Source organism: Panthera tigris, chromosome B4 (genome assembly GCF_018350195.1).
Source record: "Panthera tigris isolate Pti1 chromosome B4, P.tigris_Pti1_mat1.1, whole genome shotgun sequence".
Taxonomy (NCBI): Eukaryota; Metazoa; Chordata; class Mammalia; order Carnivora; family Felidae; genus Panthera; species Panthera tigris.
Window position 1 is genome coordinate 90,847,774 of NC_056666.1, and position 16,798 is coordinate 90,864,571.

Genomic DNA, 16,798 nt, shown 5'->3' on the forward strand with positions numbered 1-16,798 from the left:
CACCACCATCACAAGGAAAACCCCACTAGCTCTGAGAGCAACGTCTTGTGCAAATGAAACCCTGGTCAGCCTCTGGAAAAAATAGGAGAGGTGGGAAAGAAACCAAAACAAACCGTATCTAATACTGTTTACAACTGACTTAGGGACAGCCCAGTCTAGAATAAATTCATCATCATCTTCATCAGAACCTCAGACAAACTTTATTTCAATACCAGATACTACATAACATATATTTTACACACAGTTTTGTCTAAAATTTCACTAAAGTTATAGAAAAGGTGAGATCATAGGGGCACCTGCGTGGCTCAATAGGTTAAGTGTCCAACTCTTGATTGCGGCTCAGGTCATAATCTCACGGTCATGAGGTTGAGCCCTGCATCAGGCTCTGTGCTGGGTGTGGAGACTGCATGGGATTCTCTCTCTCTCCCTCTCCCTCACCTGTCCCCACCTCTAAAAATAAAAAAAATAAAAAAGATGAGATCATCTATACATTTTCTTCCTTCCAAACTATTATCTTTCTGAGTTCCCATTTGGATTTACATTAAGCATTACTCAAGTACCAACTCAAGCCTTTACAATGGCCAGTATCCTATGTCTATAACTACCAAGCTCTTTTTCTCTCCAACTCTGCCCTTGAGATAACTTAAATAAAATTCAACCCAAAATTAATCTTTAGCATGTCATATAACTCTTCTAAGATGTCGCCACACCTGTCAGTTGAACAGTGGAATTTCGGCCAAATAATATTCAGATAAAGCAAGAATCTTTTCCTTCCCATAAGTCGCAATGTACCTTTCTCACTCTGGGTTCAGTAAGAGATTTAAGACCTAATATTCTTTTTTTTTTTTAATTAAAAAAAATTTTTTTTAACGTTTATTTATTTTTGAGACAGAGAGAGACAGAGCATGAACAGGGGAGGGGCAGAGAGAGAGGGAGACACAGAATCTGAAACAGGCTCCAGACTCTGAACTGTCAGCACAGAGCCCGATGCGGGACTCGAACTCACGGACCGCGAGATCATGACCTGAGCCGAAGTCGGATGCTTAACCGACCGAGCCACCCAGGCGCCCCAAGACCTAATATTCTAAGACAGTCACACTCTTATGCATGTGGAATGACATTAATTGCATATCCCCTTGGGAGATTTAAGAAAACAATCACCCAAAACATGTTCATTGCTCTGTGTTTCAAATTCGGCACCAGGCTGGAAAAGATCTGGATTTATTCTATTCAAAATGTCCTTCTGGGGCGGTTTCCCCTCCAACTAGGGCTAACTAGTATCTACTAATCTTTTTTTTTTTTTTTAACGTTTATTTATTTTTTTGGGACAGAGAGAGACAGAGCATGAACGGGGGAGGGGCAGAGAGAGAGGGAGACACAGAATCGGAAGCAGGCTCCAGGCTCTGAGCCATCAGTCCAGAGCCCGACGCGGGGCTCGAAGTCACTGACTGCGAGATCGTGACCTGAGCTGAAGTCGCACGCTTAACCGACTGAGCCACCCAGGTGCCCCTACTAATCTTGCTGTTCTTTTCCATTTCACAGTCTGCTGGAGCCAGGAGTCCCGCTTTCTTCCTCTCCCTCTTCCTTTCTAGGTTCCCTCCCCATTTCCCCATCTACTCTCCCGCCAAAAGTCTACACAAGTTAAACAAGGTATGGAGGAAATCACACATAAACCACTTTAACTTCAAATCTTTTCAGAGTAACGTATTCCTTTGGGGCAGGGGAAGGGTTCTAATAAATTGCTGCAAGCAACCTCTGGCTGACACGATTCTTGTGCCCCGTAACCTGAGCAAAGAGGTCTCCAGGAGGAAGAGCAGACGCACACGTCTCTTTAGATGACTAGGTCAATTACTTCATGATGCTTTTCCCACATTTTATGGCCTACTGAAAACCAAACCAACAAACAAAAACCCAAAAAACCCTTTAAAATTTTGTTATCTCTTACCTAAATATTCTAAAAAATCTCAGGAGAGTACCCTTCCCTCCAAGAATTACTAAGTTTCTGTCCCATGTGGCTGCAGCTCTTCTGCCAGGCCCCTTTCTGTAATGACTTTCTTCGGCATCATTCCTTCACGGTGGGCTCTCCTTTCAAAGTGGGGACACCATGTTACATTTCATCCAAAGTGCAAAACTATGACTCATTTTATTTATTAAAAAAAAAAAAAGGAAAGAAAAACTATGTCGGGGTCCCTCAATCTACTCTCTTACATTAAGGAACCGGGTTTCCACTGTTAATTACTGTTCTACCCTCGCTTTATCACGCTAAGACGAGGGAAGACTTTTTGTCATGTTCATTGATCTTTTTTGCCTTTGATTCTATAAACAGGAACTATCTGTAAGTCAAGCTGTACAGTCTTGGATTAAAGCCCAGGCTATTAACGCGTTTTCAAAGGGTATGCCATAATCCTACTGTCAGAATCAGTGTGGATAAGAATGCTTGTTTGACAGATCAAGTTCTAATTCTAAATGGTGCAGCATCCCCTTTCGTGTTAACCTTTATCAAGATAACTTGATGATGTTTTGTGCTCAACTGGAATTATGCCCATAGGTTCTAACAAATTGAAAGATGACTGCATTCCACTGTTTTATTTTCAGGATGTATTGATTAATTATTGAGATAAAGAATTCCACACAATATATCCTTATGATCACGTGTGTATTCTTGGCAGATATTCTCTAATATACAAATGAAAAACTGAACCTCTCCCCATCCCACATACACAAAATTTACTCATTCAGCTACCCAGGGAAGGGGTGCCTACTTTGCAGAGGACGCAACTTTCCAGGCTCCTCAGGAAGTACTTATATTGAAAACTAGACAGCGTATGAGAGTCTAGGTCGGTCAGTTCGTAACAGCGGCTTTTTAAATGTTAGGAATTCAAATCATCTTTTTTGTGCTTCGTGGCACAGAATTTAGAGGTTACACAGAATTTATTTGAAATGACAGGTTCTGGGGTGGGGGAGGGAATTTAATCTAGCTGTAGACATCCCTGTAGTTATTTTTGTGTGAAAGTGGGAGGCGTATGTCTAGGACAGAATTTGTCAGACTCCTAACTTTTTGTAATAGGACACAAACTATGCTTTCTGCATTTCTAAACTCTAAACCATAGGACTCTAATTTTATAAACAATACCAGAGAATACTGGCACTTGAAGCAATTCTTGGAGAATTCACCTTTTAGTACTTGCCAAGACTATATTTGAAACAACGAGTTTTGGAAGCTACTGTCTAGGGACTTACTAATGACTGGTGCTTCTATGTTGACTATGTTCCAATCCGTATTGAGTTAAACTAATGTTTTCCAAACTCTGGTTTCTGCAGTGTTAGTATTAAATGAAAAAAGGCCCCATTATCAAATAAATTGGGAAAATACTGGGTTAAACAAAATTAATTAGCTTTATTTCTTACTGGACTTCTAAGGGTCTTTAATATGCTAATATAGTTTTGGATCTACAAAAGGGAGGTTACAGTTTGTTGCATTTTCCATTTCTTGAACCTATTTTTGATGGAATAACTATTAATATGTAGCATAATTAATTTTCTGAATAATAAAGGTTGGGAAATGCTCCCCAGATCAGTATCTCCAGATTCTACTACCCGCATTTCCTGAAGAAATTATTTCCCTGCATTATTATGTCATATCAGGTCTTTGGGTTTTACAGTAAGTCAGTAATGAGTTTTGTTTTTTTTTTTTAACGTTTATTTATTTTTTGAGACAGGGAGAGACAGCATGAACGGGGGAGGGTCAGAGAGAGAGGGAGACACAGAATCAGAAACAGGCTCCAGGCTCTGAGCTGTCAGCACAGAGCCTGATGCGGGGCTTGAACTCACGGACCGTGAGATCATGACCTGAGCCAAAGTCGGATGCTTAACCGACTGAGCCACCCAGGCGCCCCAGGAATGAGTTTTTAAAGTAACTCCTCTCTTTTTGCCATAACATAATTATAGTATCTAATATATATTTAAATTTTTTTTAAGTTTACTTATTTATTTTGAGAGAGAGTACAAGCAGGGGAGGGCCAGAGAGAGAGGGAGAGAGAGAGAGAGAATCCGAAGCAGTCTCCATACTGACAGCACGGAGCCTGATTCAGGCCTTGAACTCACGAACTGTGAGATCATGACCTGACCCAAAACCAAGAGTGGGACGCTTAACCGGCTGAGCCATCCAGATGCCCCAGTATCTAATATATGTTAAATAAACATTTAAAATGTACATTTTTGCTAGAATTTGTTGCCAAGTACTGATTATCTCTCAAAAGTTTTTAATGGGAAGTGAGATTTATAAACACAATAAAAACTTATTTTTTTCTCCTTGACTGCTAGGGAGCTCAAATGCAAATGTGCCTTAATATAACAAACATATTTTCAGTAGCCGAACATTTTTCTTTCTGAATGTTTTATGTCTTTTGTATTATAATTGGGTATTTTGATGTTTAGCCTGTATCATTATAACTGGGTTAATAAATTCACCCTAATAAATGTGGTGAGGAACATCAAGTGTGAAAATGTAATTGAAATAAGTTAAGTGGAACATCTGCTTCAGTATTTCAGTAATGGTAAGCATGAAATAAATGGCAGTGTTATTATTAACAATGTTAATATTAGTTTTGTTTTGTCTTCCTCTTTTTAATGTTAATGGTGAAGAAAAGTAAAAGATGAAAAGTAAAAGCTTCCTTCCTTATTTCTCACTCTCATTCCTATGCCTCAATAGGGAACATTTCTTTTTTTTTACAGTTTCAGTCTCCAAATTTCTGAAAATGCCAAAATAAATGTTATCATTTCTTCTCTTGTCAATTTTGAGCAGTATTGGTCAATGTCGTCTATGAAAGAGGGACATTTGTTTCACTTAGACAGTCTTCACTTTTTTTTTTAAGTTTTCTTTTTTTTTAACATTTATTTATTTTTGAGACAGAGAGAGACAGAGCATGAATGGGGGAGGGTCAGAGAGAGAGGGAGACACAGAATCTGAAACGGGGTCCAGGCTCTGAGCTGTCAGCACAGAGCCCGACGTGGGGCTCGAACCCACGGACCGTGAGATCATGACCTGAGCCGAAGTCAGACGCTCAACCGACTGAGCCACCCAGGCGCCCCGTCAGTCTTCACTTTTCTTTCTCCTCCTCTCTATTTTGGTAGTTATCATTAGTTCTTTGATAAGTCATGCTTATGAAATGTAAATAATGTACTTAACACTTTAGTTTTTTAGATAAGCTTTTTATTGGAATATAGTGCATACACAGAAAGTGCACCAATCAAAAGGAAGAGCTAGATGAGTCTTCACAAAATAATAAACACACTCGTGGAACCACAGCTCATAAATCTGCCTGTCTCCACTTGATGAACGTTTTTGAACTTTTTAACCAATCAATCGTATACTTTTTTATATTTAGCTCCTTTCATTCAACATTATGTTTGTGATATTCATCTATTTTATTGCATGCTCTTTTTAATTCCACACTGTATGCCATTAAATGCCATTACGTATTTATATCCATTCACTTGTTAAGGGATACTTGTGTTGTTTCCAGTCTCATGTTAGTAGGAATAGTGTTGCAAAGACCATTCTTGTACAAATCTTTTGGGTCATGTACTATGCATTTTTGTTGGCTATAAAGCTGAGTCATATGATATGTATATGTTACGTATCAGTAACAGTTTTCCAAAAGTAGTAGTTCCAAATAATACTTCCATGAGAGTGTATAAAAGTTTCAGTATCCAGGCCAACATTTGATAGTATCAGTCTTTTTAACTGTGGTGTTTTCTTCTAATGTGTCAACTTCACATAGTACCTTAAAATATATTACACAAAAATTGAGGACATTAGTAGCCCAATACTTTCCTCCATAAAGCCTCCAAGCTTATCAGGTATGTAGTTATATTTATATTATAAAAGTTTATAACATGTGCATTCTCTTCTCTAATTATAATTTAGTTTTATGCTTTCTCTGTACAGATAGACTATAAAAATGAAAAATCCAATAAATGACAACTACAAAATTATGATTATATAAATATTATTCACTGCAAAATAAAATAATGTGATAGAATTCCTAAAGCAGGAGAGGCAATTCTATGTCACTAGATCTGTGCTACTCAATGGAGAATTTTCCAAATATAATTTTTTTTTTGAGAGAAAGACACAGAGCATGATTTGGGGAGGGGCAGCGAGAGAGAGAGAGAGACAGAGAGAGACAGAGAGAGAGACAGAGAGGGAGACACACAGAATCTGAAACAGGCTCCAGGCTGTCAGCACAGAGACCTATGTATGAGGGGCTCAAACTCAAGAACCATGAGATCATGACCTGAGCCGAAGTCAGATGCTTAACTGACTGAGCCACCCAGGCACCCCGAGAATTTTCCAAGAATAAAGGTCAAGTTCATTCTCGAACAACTGTTCAAAAACATGATACATTTTATATTGCTTTATATTTAATTTTTACTTTTTTGTCCAGCTTTAATACTTCTTAAGGTTTCTGACTGCCTTTCTTTTTCTTGCTGGCAAACCAGTACTTACATCTCTACTTCATTATTAATATATCCAATTTATTCATTAATTGTTGTAAGACATCCATGTTCTTTGGAAGATATTCTTCTGACTCTGGTCATATGTTCTAATTTGGATCGACTGTTCTCCCACTACATAACTACCATTCTGGGATATCTTTTCACTGCTCTCTTACATCCATTGCTTGCTGAATTTCACACTTCTCCTCTCATCTAGATTATGTGTGTGTATATATATATATATATATATATATATATATATGTGTGTGTGTGTGTGTGTGTGTGTATAATTTGTTGTTGTTATTTATTTTGAGAGAGACAGAGTGCTAGTGGGGGTGGGGCTGAGAGACAGGGAAAGAGAGAATCCCAAGCAGGCTCCACGATGTCAGCACAGAGCCTGATGCAGGGCCCAGTCTCATGAATGGAGAGATCATGACCTGAGCTGAAATCAGAAGTCAGATGCTTAACTGACTGAGCCACCCAGGCACATGTGTGTGTGTGTGTGTGTATATATATATGTATGTATATATACATATACATACATATATATATACATATATATATGTATATATATACATATACATACATATATATATGTATATATATATATTTTTTGCTTAAGTATATCCTCAGGTAGTTTTTTTCTAAAAGTGTATGTTGGATATAAACTGAATCATTATATGCCTAAAGATGTCTTTATTTTATGCTCACCTTTGATTTAAAGGCACAAAGGTTTAAAAGCAGAACTTTGAAAGCATCGAAGTATGCTTTTTTCTAGGATCTAGTGTCTTTTTTTTTTCTTTTTTTAAAAATTTACATCCATGGTGCAACAATGATTTCAGGGGTAGATTCCTTAGTGCCCCTTACCTATTTAGCCCATCCCCCCTCCCACAACCCCTCCGGTAAACCTGTTTGTTCTCTATATGTAAGAGTCTCTTCTGTTTTGTTCCCCTCCCTGTTTTTATATTATTTTTGCCTCCCTTCCCTTGTGTTCATCTCTTCTGTGTCTTAAAGTCTTCATATGAGTGAAGTCATATGATATTTGTCTTTCTCTGACTCATTTCGCTTGCATCATACCCTTCAGTTCCATCCACGTAGTTGTAAATGGCAAGGTTTCATTCTTTTTGATTGTCCAGTAATACTCCATTGTATATATATACCACATCTTCTTTATCCATTCATCCATCGATGGACATTTGGGCTCTTTCCATATTTTGGCTATTGTTGATAATGCTGCTATAAACATGGGGGTGCATGTGCCCCTTCGAAACAGCATACCTGTATCCCTTGGATAAATACCTAGTAGTGCAATTGCTGGGTCATAGGGTAGTTCTATTTTTAATTGTTTGAGGAACCTCCATACTGTTTTCCAGAGTGGCTGCACCAGCTTGCATTCCCACCAGCAGTGCAAAAGGGATAGGATCTGGTGTCTTAAAAAGTCTGATACCAAATTGATTCTTATTCTTTTATTGGAAGTCTGTTTTTATTTATCATGACAAGCTCTTAGGATCTTTTCTTTTTCATAATGTCCTAGAATTTCGCGAGAATTTGTCTAGATCTTTTTTCAGTCATGCTGCTTAGGGCTCAATGGGCCCTTTCAATCTGAAAATATTCTTTAATTTCAGGAATTTACATTGATCATGTTATAATTTCCCAGCTGCTCCATCCTTCAAACAATCACCTTATTTTCCAACCCCCTTCTTCTTCCTAATGTCCCAAACCAACACAAGGTTGGAGCCTGTCTGTGCTCCATTGCCAGGAAGTATGACCTCCCCCTTCTACTGTTCTTATATTTGCTCTGGATGGCAATGTCTGCTTTAGTTTATCTACTTTCCATCTTTCAGAAATTTCTGAAAATGTCTGGTCTCTTGATATCATTCCTCCCATTTTTGGAACTGTTTAGTTTCATACTGACATTTGGGATGCAGCTGAGGGAAAAATTTTTTTGGTCAGTGTGCCTTGAGCCCCTAATTCTTATACAGAATTTAACATTTGGGAGGCTTACATTTAAAACAAATATCATCTACATAAGAATATAGTTAGCAATTAATACTCTTGGAAACTGTCTTGATTCTGAGACTTTATAACTAAATCTTCAGTTTATGAACCAAATTTACTAACAAACCATTTAGAAAACAAAGGCAATAAATGAAATTCATTTTTGATCTTTATGAGGTCACCTAGCTTTAGAGAATGGGAAAGACTCAATTCAATCAGAAACTCTGTGGGGTCCTAGATATTCCCCAGATTGAATTCAACTGGGAATTCTGTCATGCAGAATTTAACAACAGTCTTGTCCTTCAGCCTCCAGCTCCCGGGTGTTATTCCTGGACTCCTGCCAGTATCTTCCCCTAGACTGCTCTAAGAGGGCTTCGGGAGGAGGAGGAAAAGAAGGAGGGCATGGAACACCCCTCCAGTTAAAAAGGAAATTGGGAAATGAGCAGGTAAGAGAGGATGTTGCACCTCCTTGGAATAGTCCTGGGGCTTACTTCCTGAGGTACTATGAAAATGTGAAAAAATACTTTAAAAGTCAAGAGCTCTGGTGAAATGAAAGGAGTTACCTGAAACATTCTAAGTCCAAATAAACATGGGAGATTGATTAATCCAGGAGATCATTAGAAACTAACCCTATCCATTCAATATGGTTTTCTCTGCGCCAAATAGTGTGGGTACTTGCTGGTGATATAATGATAAGTAAAGCATATATATTAACCTCATAGAATTCATAGTCTGATGGTTGCATACAGATTGACATATAATCAATCACTATCCCCATTTAGACAGCATAATGAAAAACATCTACAGAGGTTTTATGAACAGAGAGACCAGAGGTATCTATTCGATGGTGCGTTGGCAAGTGTTTAACCCCTGGCTTTCTGGGGTTCAGGCTTTGCCAATTTCCCTCGTGTAAACACTCAAACCACAGCCAGTTTCAAGTTGACGTGCGGCAGCACACCATCGTATGATATTTTGGCCACACTGCTACACCATACGTTAAGAGGACAAGTAATCAAATCTAGTGAAGCAACACGTAGGTAATAATTGGAGAGTGATGAATTTTCAGTATTTATCACATTCGTTTTTAATACAATTTATTTCACTATACGTTAATATAAAACAATGTTTAATAATAGATGTGTTTCACAACCAGCCCACAAAACTCTTAAAAATTTGGCTGTAGGTTCTTACACCAGTACACGCTGGCTTCGGCAGACAGCTACCTGTAACTGGGGGATGGGGTGAAAGACATCCTGCAAGATACCAATGAGGATAAAACCCTTTATCATAAGCAGGTTAATGTCCATCGAACTTGGAAGGAGAAAGGTAACAAAAGGGAAGAGGGATCAGGGAGAAGAGCTGATCACGCCCAGAAAACCAGTGCACTCCACAGAGCCAAAGCAACACAGTTTACAACCCTGCTTTTTAAAGTCCGCTCTTGTTAAACAGTCACCTTTTGCTTAGCAGGGAGAGAGAGGTCGGGAGGAGTCAACTGGCCCTCAGGTCCTAGAATAGTAAGGGCAGGAAAATAACATGGAAACAAAACACTGCTTTTCCATCCCTGTCTGGACATTCCGTCTAGTTTATGATGATGTGGACTCCCAAGGGGGCAGCGGTGGGTTCACTCGATCAGTGGTTCACTAAACAAAATGGCCAAGTGAAAATCGTAAGTTGGTGGTGGTGCTCATTACTCAACGCAGAGCTGGGGGGGGGCCAAGATTTGCTGAGACTATGATGGTGTTCTGCAGAATATGAGTGATCCAGGAGTCCAAAAGTAGTTGAGTCAATTGTCATTTTAGCTACATTTTAAAAAATCTTACCAAAATGTATATACTCAAACGTGTGATAATCCATATCAGGTTTCTTTTGATTGCAACTGACAGAAAACCCGTCTCTAGTTTAGTTTAGATGTTGGGGAAAATTATTAGCTAATATAACTGAAGAAGCCTAGGGGGGAGCTCAAGCTCACTTAAGGTAGTTCTTGACCAGAGGCTCAAGTAATGCCACCGGGACATGGTGTCTCTTTCTTTTGGCTCCATTTCCACTTTCAGATGGGCTCTGCCTTCCAAGTCACAGGAAGGCTAATCTGCTCAACTTCTCCAGCAGTTGAATAAAATTCCTGGGCTTGTCTCTGGCCAAAACATGTCTGATTCCAAAGGACTAGCGTGGTATCTCTATGAAGCTGCCTAAATGGTTAGGTCCCTGGCTCCCAAACTCATCTGCAAAATACAATCACCGGGGACTTTTTGTAAAATTCTAAAGCATAGACCACACCCCAGTCAATTAAATCACAATCTCTGCATAGTGATGCAGGTGTCACTATTTTTTTTTTTAAGCTCCCCAGGGTGATTCCAATGCAGAGACAAATGTAGAAACCCCTGGATGAGGAGCTCATAAGAATATGAGGTTTTAGAATCTCCTTCTAATTTACTAAGATAGTCAGGTTAGGTTAATTTCCCTAATGCCCACCTCAAAAATCTTTCTTCCTATGCTTTCCCATCTCTGTGACAGAACGTCCCTCTGTTTGCCCAGGCTAGCAACCATCTGTATCCTCTATCTGCATTCTGTTCTCTCCCTCTCGCCCTGCCTTGCCTGGCTCCCAGAAATCATCCCTTCTCTTCTTTGCATCTTGAAGTTCATCTCTCTGCTGGCTCTTTCCTGGAGAAGTAAAGAAAATATGCTCAGATCTCTCCTATCCCATAATACCCTTCCCCATTCCCTGTGGCCCCACCCTCCACTCCCAGGGGCTACTGCCCAGCTGGCCTCACCTCTACTGTCCACCTTAGAAGAGGACTCTGTGCTCACAGCCTTATCATCTGCCTGTGGACATCACTATTCTGCTGAAACTGTTCTCTCAGAGGTCAGCAATGACCCACTTACAAAAGCAAATGGCTGTTTCTTTCCCTCTCTTTCTCACTGAAGGCTGCTCTCTGTCCCCTTTTTGAAATACTGTCCTTGCTTTGTTTTTTGGATATTATGGCATCCAATGCTCCTTCCCTCATTGCTTTTCTTTCTGCTACCTTTGTAAGCCTTGGACAAAATGGATATGTATCCTAAACACATTTCTCAGGAAATATCTATCACGAGACTTGAAAGTCAAAATACACTAAGGCAACACTTTAGAACACAATAGAAATTCTTTGAAGATACTCAACACCACCACTTCTTAGAATGAAAGTCTGAAAACAAATTAGGGAGATATGCTAATTATGGAAATCCACATAACAGAATACTATCAACAATAAATTTTCCTACAACAACTGTGTGCTGACATGCACAAATGGGTAGAATTTTAAGAAGAAAATGTAGGGGAAAAGCATGTATTGCACCTACAATAAAACTTCAAGTCTTATTAAAAAGCACACAGAATAAGTTGTAATCAAGTTGTCCCCTCTCCAAGGTTTCCAGTGTAACACTGGCAACATACTGTTAGTGACGTGACATTAGATTCGAACTTTTCTTGAAACAAATTCAGTTTTGTTTTGAAAATCAAACAGAATTTGGTGGTACAAATTTCAATTATTGTGCTTTTTAATAACTGAGTTTGAATTATTAATGAGAAGCTTTTTGCCACTTTCTAATTGTTCCAAAGCTTCGTCTGAACTTAGGTGGTCACCACTGACTGAGAAATATGAGACCATTTTTGTTTTTACTGCTTTTGTAATGGCAAGGTCAAAGTGTCTCTTCCCCTTTGAAAGGTGAAGCAACATCCTTCAAGAAGCTAATTGTAATAAACATCTGGTTCATTGCTTTTGTTTCGAATATATGTGGTATTGGAACTTTAATAAAGTAATTACAAAAGAAACTGTGCAGAAAATTTTCTTCTGTAGATTCATAATGCATAGATTATTAATATTTAGTTCAATGCACAACTCTCATGCATATGTACAAAATAGTGCCAAGAGACTTAATATAAGAAAGAAAAAGAGAGAGAAGGATCTAAACAGTGATTGCTCCCTATATTCCTACAAGTTTTCAGAATACCATATATTGCCTTCTCTCGAATGGTGGGAAATTACTAAAAATATGTTTTCTGCCAGAACAAGTGGGCTTTACTAAGATAAAAAACTTGAATAAATCAACTGCAATAGTAAATTAAAATTAAACTATTTTGCTATTGCTAACATGAGCATAAATATATGGCTTTTAATTTATAGATGGGGAAACTGAGATTCAAGGAGGAGGTTCAGTTCTTCTTCTTTTTTTTCCCCCTGTCACACAGGTAAAAAAAAGAAAAGCTGGGACAGGATCACATATCTTCTCACTTTCAAGTCAATTCTATTTCCCCCAATACTGTGTGGAATGCTAAGGAATTAGAGATACATTGCCTTGGTTGATTCTAATATTCTAGGTGGACAGGTATACAGTCCCCATTCCCTTCTCCTATTCTAGAAAATGTGGCAAAAATGAAACACTGGGGCTCATTTTCCCCAAATGTCCAAGTTAACACATTAGAATGACCATCCTAAATTGGCCTTCCTTTTCCCAGTAACAAACCAGCTTTTCCTTCCTGATCAGCCACAGTTACATCAGAAGGGTATGGACTCCTTCTTGTTCATAGGAGGTTATGTGAGGGACAGCCAAATAGGCCCTCAGTAGGACAGGTGCCTCCTGCAAGGAGATAAAGCATTTCTAGTATGCAAGTCCTATGCAGAAGATGGGGGGTGGGGAGGGGAGAAATAAACCTGTAGCTATGAGAAGTCTAGCCAGTTTACAAAAGAAAACCTTCAGACCCACTAGGAGTAATATGGTCCAAGTCACTCACTGTAAACCCTCCAGAGCACTGGACTAGGAGCACAGCAGGAACTCCATCGCTGTCCCCACCATCAGTAGTACTCGGGGGAGAACAGCAAGACATGCCCGAGATCTGGTTGCAGAATTCTCAACTCTCCGTATTTATGACAGAAATATGTCCATGCCCTGACAACAGCTCAAACTCCAATCCAATCCAATCAATCTTATTTTCTGAGACAACGTTTAAGTGCATGGTATTTTAAAAAGGTTATAGGCTGGAATGATAAGCTGGTTTTGGTAGGATGAAATTAAGCGGTAGAGGCAAAGGAGAAAGGATATGTTTCAGGTGAGGTTTGAAAAGGGATGGAAAGTTAATGAGGTGGAGAGATACAGTCAAACTGTTCCAGATGGCAGGGTCTGACAGAGGAGGCCAGCGAGGGTTAGCAAAAGGAATGAGGATGGGGAGATGGGAGAATGGGGTCCAGCAGAGAGAGGGCATTCTCAACCTAGATGATAATCAATTCTGAATCACATCACAGAGTGGATAAGGAGCCATTAGAAAGGAACGCTGGAGGACCCGGGAGACCAGACGCAGACAGATGGGGAAGTGAGGAGGGACCTAAACAGAAAATTTGAGGCTATCAGAAGAGGAACAATCATGTGCAGAACAATGACACGAGCTCAATGACTGATACAGAGTTCCTTGGATTAAAAGAACGTAGCAGAAAGCGAAGGGCTAAGAAGTATTTTTCCTCCTCCGTTAAGACAAAAAAGATTAAGTGTATTGTTGCAGTGGGTTGAGATTGCACCTAGGAAATGAATTTCTGAGTAGAAAAAAATTAAACATTGGATGAGTGTCAATCAAAGAACCTCAGAGTTTAGAGGGACTCGGAGGTCACTTGAATAATCCTTTGGAAGATTATCAGACACGTTGTGAGATTGTTCTTGTTGGGGAGAATTAAGAATGAGATTGCTGGCTGTCCAAGATAGTTGAGTTGCAGTTCTCTCAGGAGACAGGTCCTAGATTAATGTCTGACCTTCCGTTTCAAGCATGACGAGTCTGTGATTGGGGGAAGGGTAAGGAGCAAAGACTGAAGGGAAGAGAATGTGGATGTGATCGGAACAAAGTCTGTTAGTCCTGCTCAGTGCCAGCGGATACAGTAATGCCCAGGCATGCTCAAGAGGAAGAAGAGAAAGGGTGGCAAGGTTTGGAGGAGGGAGATCAGGAAGGAGAAAGGGGCAGACAGAAAGAAAAGAAGCCCAGCAGGGAGCGGTTGGATGCCAGCCACGAACGCCTCACTCAGACACCTCATTGAGATGCAGGTCAACAGGGCTGCCTGTATAGTAAGCTAACGGGACAGGGGCCGAGATAGTTAATTCTAATTCAGGCCATACGTGTGCTTGGGAAGAGAGAGGAAGGGAAGGCAAGTAGAAAGTAAAATGACACTTAGGCCAGCTACGATTTGGGAATCGACAGTAAAACGAAAGCAGAGATGTTTGGACCCAAGTTTTGAGGCAGTAGAGAGAAGACAGGAAGATTAAAATGAGTGGCGACAAAAGATAAAAGGTGCCGGGGGCCAGGCTCCCCGTGGAACGTCAGTAAATACTTATTGGCTGATGTTGACTTTGGTAGACAGAGTAAAGCCTGGGAGAGGAAAATGCCATCGCCAATGGGGTATGACAGTTCAGACCTGTGGACCCCAAGCGGTGGCATCTGAGAAAGAAGTCAAGTCACACCCAGTTATCACCACGGACAACGACGCTACGCGCAAGAGGCCAACCAGTCTCAAGGAAAAAGAAATGGCGAAATCCTGACAAGAGAGAACGAACAAAGCCTGTCGAAGCTGTGAAAATACATTCCCTTCTCAGAGAGTCTGTTCACTTCTCTTGAGGTACCGTAGCCCCAGGCAGAGAAGGCAGGACTCGCAGAGGTAGTGGTGGTCAAGCGGGCCAAGAGTCTTGGTTTACTCGCTCAAGAAAACTCCTTCGACAGATGTGGCAAGAAAGCTGAGACAATGTTATTTTTGACTTTGGCTCCAAGGCCAGGTAATCACAGGCAGTCTCATTATGAAGGACGGGGAAAGGAGCAGGGGCAGAAGACAGCCTCTCTTCTCTAGATTTCAATACCAGGGGTAAAAGAATGTTTCTGATGGTGTTTGGTCTATTGTTGGCCCAAAGTTCCCCTCATACTGGTAGGGACAGGCCTTTCCTACTGGTAGGGACAGGCCTTTCGGGTGAAGGTTATTTTCTTCTGGCTCTACCTTGGTAGAGGACCAATAAGGCAAACAAATTGAAACAGTCCCCTGAAGCCTTAATAAGAAAAACACTCGATTCCCAAATCTGAGAAGTGTTAGGTTCACCTAAAACACATTCTGCTGCAATACTGTGGGCCACGCTTCTGTATGGGATGATCCTTTAAAATTATTCTCAGATAGGGGCGCCTGGGTAGCTCAGTCGGTTAAGCAGCCCACTTCAGCTCGGGTCATGATCCCACTGTTCATGAGTTCGAGCCCCGCCTCCGGCTCTGTGCTGACGGCTCAGAGCCTGGAGCCTGCTTCGGATTCTGGGTCTCCCTCGCTCTCTCTCTGCCCCTCCCCCACTCGCGCTCTGTCTCTCCCTCTCAAAAATTAAATAAACATTTAAAAAAATTTTAAATTATTCTCAGATAAAGAACCACTTATTTACTGTTAAAAACACATTGATTAAAAAATGCTTGATACGCCTATAAAAAGCCCAGCCCAGGATTCTAGTGCAAAAAATGGTAGTGCCTGGAACACACAGTAGGTACTCAACAGTTAACTGTTAAATGGACAAGAGAGAGACGGATGAAGAACCTAACAACCCAAACAAACTACTAAGAGTGTGGGTATGTGTAGAAAATGTTTTCCTTTACTTGCACTCTTTTCTCCTTAAGAGACTTAAAAAGACAGTGCAATTGCCCTATGATTTCGGGAAGACATCAAGCACATATAATAGCAAGGCAGTTTTGGAGACATGAAGCACATCTCCCCTCCCCTTGGCCCAAGGCCTGGATAAGGTTCTAGCCACCGGGGGTCTAGTTAAGAACTTGAAGCATTTGCTAAGAGCTCCCAGAGAATTCAACAGTCCTACCAATTCCAACTATGCAAATCCTGTTCATTTTACCAAACAATTACTGTGAGCCTACCACATGCAGGGCACTGTGCTAAATATCTGGGGAAGGTATAGTAGTTGCCGTCCTCAGTGAGTACAAAAAAATACGTGTGTTTGGGGGGTGCGAGTGAGGGTGTGGAAACTGTGTGGTGAGGAGGATGAGACAAGAAAGAAAGGAACTTCATCCTGGTGCAAATCCACCCATCATCCCCTCCCTCGCGCCCCGCCCCCCCCCCCCCCAAAAAAAAGAAACCAAAAACAAAGAAGCAGCATTAAGATTGTAATTACCTGTTTTGCCCTCTAGGATTTTGGTGGTTTCCTGTCTCCCGCTTAACTTGTATTTCTTGGTTTTATTATTACAGTCTAAGAACAACAGCACCACAGAGAGGGGTGGGGTTCAAAGAACTCAATGAACAGTAGTATTGGTGAGCCT

At 40.4% G+C, this 16,798-nt stretch overlaps 1 protein-coding gene and 1 non-coding gene across 4 annotated transcripts in view; both read right to left on the minus strand.

Moving 5' to 3' along the window:
- Positions 1 to 16,798, minus strand: part of GRIP1 (glutamate receptor interacting protein 1) — a 682,693-nt gene that overhangs the window by 253,828 nt on the left and 412,067 nt on the right. The gene's annotated exons all lie outside the window — the stretch shown is intronic.
- TRNAR-UCG lies at positions 5,002 to 5,086 on the minus strand. The gene has a single exon. It is a non-coding gene; the product is annotated as a tRNA-Arg (tRNA).